Raw genomic sequence first — 5,993 nt, 5'->3', positions numbered from 1 at the left:
ACTAAACTTGGACCACAGATTTAGTTTTTGTGTTTCAGTTTAACGTTTCGTAACTTTCTGCAAAGTGGAAACAACATTTCTCCAAATGTGATTTGGATTTCTTGTCGATCATTCTGAAGGCTGAAGTGTTTCTACTATTGAGAAATTCTGCCTCCTCACAAAGTTTTAAAGCCTCTGATTATCTGTTAAAGGCATCACACACACACAGGATATTTTTCTCTCCACTGATCAGAGATGCATCATTCTCACACAGTATTACTGCTACAAATACAGGATACAAACAGCTGAAACCTTCCACAGTGTGATGTTAGTACTTTGTTGTAAAGTGAAGAGTCAGAGTACTTCCACCACTGCTTCAGCAGTTCAGCTTCTTTCACAGAGAAATCTGTGTAAGACATGAACATGTGCTCTCCACTCTGTCAGTGTCCTCATAGTGTTCATATATTTCCTCTCATTGCTGTGAGTGCTCTTATGCTCCCAGCACGGTCCTGCTGGAATCACTCCCAATACTTTTGCATCTCAGTGAGACACTACGTGTGTTTTTCCCACAGTTCCAAAAATACTTTAAGATAACAACTTCACACTAAACCTGTATCTAATACTCACTGTGTGCTACTTTATATGATTCCACAAAGATGGCAAGAAACTTTCTCCAAACACTGCATTTCTTAAATAACTGAGACAGGAGAAAACAACAACAACACTTTTAATTACTGTCCAACAAGGTCATAAATGGAAACTGAACATTGTCAGAGAATCAAGAACTTCTTACCAAACAGAGCGAGGCGACCACCGCACTCTTCCTTCTGCTTTCCCCCAGACAGAAGGAAGAACAACAGCAATCTTTAAATAACAGATTGATTATGTGCCTTTAAACAGCTCTGAATGAATCATGGAAGCAGTTTTCAAACATGAATTCAACGAATAGAGAATCAGGCCATGACTCAGTTTGAAGCTTTTTCCCACCACAGCAGTGAGTCTGCCATGTTTAACTATCAGAAATACTGAATCACAGTGATACAAATGCACTGCACACACACATACTGTACAGTGAACGTGTGGCATCAGTAACACATCAGAGGAATTCTCACAGCATCCAAATCTGGCTTTTACCAAAACATTATTATTATTATGATCCCAGGTTTAGTTTCCTGCTTTCATCTGTTTCTGACTCTGTTCTTTTCTTCTGAATGTTTTAGCAGCTGTAACATCAAACACTGACATCATCAATATTCATTATCAGTTATTAGAATTATGTCCATTTACACACTTCAAACAACACAAGTCACTACATGATTGTTTACAGTGGACAGTGAGACAGGTCAGCATCTATCAGCACCTATAAAGTGCTTTCTGTGCTGCTGAGTCAACAAGACCAGCTGAAGATTGAGGCTTACATAGAAACACTATGATCCTTCCTCATGCACTCATTTCTATGTCAGCCATGTAGGTTTCTGCTGCTACAAATGCAGTTTAGCTGTAGCAGCTATTCAATGACTGTGCTTAATGTTGCTGAATGGTTTGACAGCGTACACATGAAACACACTCTCTTAATGTAAATGCATTGAACGTTTCCCTCCACTCATCTCAACAACACGTTTGAATTCCAGCAGGTAGCAAAGTTCATGGCTGGAGTGTATGAAAAATAACACATGCTGTCAGTGAACAGTGGCTGTAGCTCAGGAGGTGGAGCAGGTCACTTACTAATCAGAAGTTTGGTGGTTCGATGTCTGGCTCACCCCAATGACTTGACTACTAACCCCAAGTTGCTCTGATGCATCCATCAGAGTATGAATGTGTGTGAATGCTTAGATAAACAGCACAGAAGAAAGTGCTTGTGTGAATGAAGGTTGGTGAACGTGTCATGTTGTATAAAGCACTGTGAGTGCAGAGTAGAAATAAGCTGTATAAGAATCAGTCCATGTACCATAACTTGAGCCTGGCCTGCTGTAAACAGCCTGTTGAAAACATCTCTCAGTCTGACCTCATCTGTCCTGCTCCCAGTCACTGCTTCAAACTTCAACACCTGCTGCCTGCTGCGTTTTCAAAACTTAAGAAATGAAACGTTTAAAAAACAGAGACGCTGTTTACACTGAAGAAGAAATCAAATCTGAGTTTTCACTCAAGAAGTGAACATTTGTGATGTGACTCGCATATTTGAATATTTCTCTCAAAGTAAGTTTTAGTTTCCTCAATCAAATCAGGTTGAATTACAAAGTCCTCTTAACTGAAGTCAGGGATTGACATTAACCATCGTCCTTTTAGAGTGGCCACCAAAATACAGCTAAATAACTGGTGAATAAAATGCTGTGCACTGGTTTGTAAGTTCTCTAGGACAACATGTGCATCATTTTCTGAAGTCACGTTCATTTAGGAACAAACGTAAGAATCTAAAGACGTACGATGCAAAACTAAACTTACTCTTCCTCCTCTTATTTTCATGTTGGCCACCCTGACTTAAAGACTGGGAGATGGCAGCAGGTGGATGAAGAGACTGCAGAGATGGTCTGTGGGTTTAACAGGTGGTGGAAGGTGTTGAGAGGAGCTTTCTCTCTTCTTCTGCTGGAAAGACTTGGAGCATGGACCAGAAGGAGGAGATAAAGGAAGAAGATGTAGAACAAAAACAGTCTCTGTCTGCTCGTCTGACAGGCTCTTTGGATGCTCCTCGAGGAGAAGCTTGATGCTCCTCGGTGGTCGTCTCAGGCTGCTCCTCGGTGAGGCTCTGCCTGCTTGTTGATCAGAGTCTCTGCCTGTTCTTCACTCAGGGTCCTGACTTCATGAATAAAGGATTCTGGTTCTGACAGCAGGTTGAGACCACTTGTTGTGAAATGCTGCTACATACATGACATTTAACTGAACTGAAAGTGCTGTGAGCACAAAAAGATTTCACTCTTAGTCAAGATAAATTCATAAGCCCTCTGCATCGTCTCCAGGAAATCTCTTATAGTAGAAGTGGGCTCCAAATGGGTAATAACATCTGCTACCCACTGATTTGAAACCTTATTTTTCTACCATTAAATAAAATGTAGCCTATAGCATCAAGTTTGCTGCTTTGATTGAGCAGGAACTGGTGGGGGAGCCTTTCAGAGCCTCCAGCCTCCTCTGAAAGACACAGGCAGAAACACACAAACATGCATTCACATGTTCCACAGTCTTCCACTTTGGTCATCTGGATTTTCTCCTCCTGTGGACAACAACGTACATGGATGCAGGTTTATTGTTGACTTTGTAAGGTGTATTTATTGAACATATCCAGCTCCAGCCCCTCTGTCATCCTGAACTGAACCATTAGTTAAGAAAATGTGTGAATAAATGGTCACAGATCAGCTAACTGAATTTATCCAGACAGACTGGACCAATCAGGGTTCACTGAATCAGACTTTAACAAACTCTTCTATGTGCTGATAGACCTGCAAACACACTACATGTAGCTGTCCTCATATGTCACGTTTATGTCTGCTTTCCCATGTTTATAATCATTACTTACATGTTGATGAGAGACTTTGACTTTGTAAATGATCAGATTACATACTTGGAATACAATATTTCCACTCCAGGGTTGAAGCCTGTCCCAGCTGCCACGGGGCAAAAGCAGGACAGTTTATCGCAGGGCAAACACCAAATATATGTGAGAGAAAATCCACTGAAGTGTTTGATATTTACTGAACCTGAGGAGCAGAAACAGGACAAACACTGAGCTTCCTATAAGAAGTACATTCATACAGAAGTCATCTATGGAAACACTGGTTCACACTTTGGTAGAGAAATCAGTTTCTCTGAAACGTTTCTGTAAATGAACATCGTGTGGAGAATGAATGAAATGAGTTTTTCAGCTGACTCAGCCGTCCCACACCGATAAATGAAACTTCTGTTTATGAACAAGACGGCTATATAAACCACAGTTATGTAAAAGCACATATTAAGTATTGTTGCTCACCTTTGTTTCTGATAACGTCACTTTTTAATAATCGTATCCCGTCAGCTGTCATGGTGAAGTTTGGCTTTGAGGGTCGGGGAGCAGAAAAAGCTTTTAAGGACCTTTGATTTCCATCCAGTTCTGCTTTAAAGTGTTAATGATGAAGCAACGGTGCTCCTCTTTGCTCCTCTGAAATCTGTCTACACCCGACTGATAAACAACAGCAAACAATCCAAAACTTGTGAATAAATTAGTAACAAAAACACAGTGTAGAAGGTAAGTAGAGGCTTTACACACCATCATCAGGCCCAATGCTACGAAACTTCAAAGTCTCCAGCTGACCTGCATCCTGAGGTTTGTCATGCAGGATTAAAGGAGCCAGACTTTGTTCACACAGGTAGGATTGTATGTTACACTGACCCTGGGTCAGTATGAGGATGATAAACTCTATAAATGCTGTCCATTTAAATGGTCTTACCTGTAAACACTGCTGTATCCACCAGAATCCAGTCAGAGTGGATTCTGGAGTCTTCCCATCCTCCTGTTAGTGATCCTCCATCTGGATGGATGATAACAACCTTGTGAACAAACTAGCAGGTGTAGCAGGTCCTACTGGCCCATATCTATGAACTGGTTACTGCTAATAACGCCCATTGAATGGACTGATGACATCTGAAGCTGGTGTTTCGAGTCTGTCTGTGCTGTCGTCAATAGACAAGGTAAGAAAATATAACATTTGAAGATAATTCCAGAAAATAACACTAAAATATGCTGTTATTACTGCTATTAACATAGTTGTTTTTAGAGGTGCTCTGATAAAATCTGGGGATTCTTGAACATTAAAAAAGGGTCTGAACTGGCCTGTGGTCCTGATTAATATCTTTACTCTCTGTGTCAGGGCTGCACTGCTAATCTAGCATACGGGCCTTTTGGGCCGATGGACTGGCCACATGTTTCTATCTAATGGAGCCCAACACGTCCGTCCCATCTACCAGGTTTCATCTGTATTATAGTTCTTCTGGGTTCAGAGCAGCACAAGAAGGGCCCTGGACTCACTGGAGCTTTTTCATTTATTATCCTTTTTGAATCTTTCTGACAAACAGTGAAAATGTGTTTCTTTAATCTCCGTCTATATTTTCATCATAAAAACTTCACATGACTCTGAGCCACGCCCCTTATGATCCCTGTGTAGCCGGTCTGGCCTTAAACTCCGTTTGCCGTTAGTTCTCTGCGTTGTGTTGTGTAAATAACCAGAGGATTCAGCTCTCTCTTTGCCAGCTGGGGCAGATTTATTCTCCCAGAACTGTTTAAACTGTTTAAAATAAAAATAAAACAGTACAGCGACTTCACTTTCTGGACTTCTGCATGAACACCTCTCCTCAGCGGGACCTCTAGGCGACTGAGGTGCAACATCACAATAAAATCTAATTAACAAATAATACTGCTAAAATGTATTTATAATCATATATAACAAATGAAAATGCACTGTATCGTGACCATATAGTGACAGTTACCTCAACAACAAAATTATAGTTTAGGGAGACTTCATTTACCAGTGGCAATTTTACATATTTTTTTAGTTACATATATCTAACAGTAAGTTGAAACAGTGAACATGAATCACAAACAAAAAATATAACCAGTACACATGACACAAAAATAAAAGAGGGAGCTCACATACCTGTTTAAAATAAAAATAAAACAGTACAGCGACTTCACTTTCTGGACTTCTGCATGAACACCTTCAAGGGAGAGAGAAGGATAGCGGACCACATGAGAAGTCACCTGCATGCTCCTATGCTCTCATCTGAGGATGGCTAACTAGCATGTTACAATAAAGTGCTGTACTCGACAGAGAAACAATAATTCACACTGAAACATCTAACAGAACTGTGAGACAAAATGTACAAAGGGAACAAGCAGCGTTTGAATCACTTTTAGTTACTTTAACTGTGTTTATTCACTCTGTAACTGAGAACACTAGCGTACACTCACCTCTCCTCAGCGGGGCCTCTAGGCGACTGAGGAAAATAGCGCGCAGCTACAGGAAGTGACTTCGTGGGAAGTCAAAGGTCAC

This window comes from Oreochromis aureus, linkage group 3 (assembly GCF_013358895.1).
Source record: "Oreochromis aureus strain Israel breed Guangdong linkage group 3, ZZ_aureus, whole genome shotgun sequence".
NCBI classification, from domain to species: domain Eukaryota; kingdom Metazoa; phylum Chordata; class Actinopteri; order Cichliformes; family Cichlidae; genus Oreochromis; species Oreochromis aureus.
The sequence above is the reverse complement of the archived record's forward strand: the minus strand, read 5'-3'. Positions refer to the sequence as shown.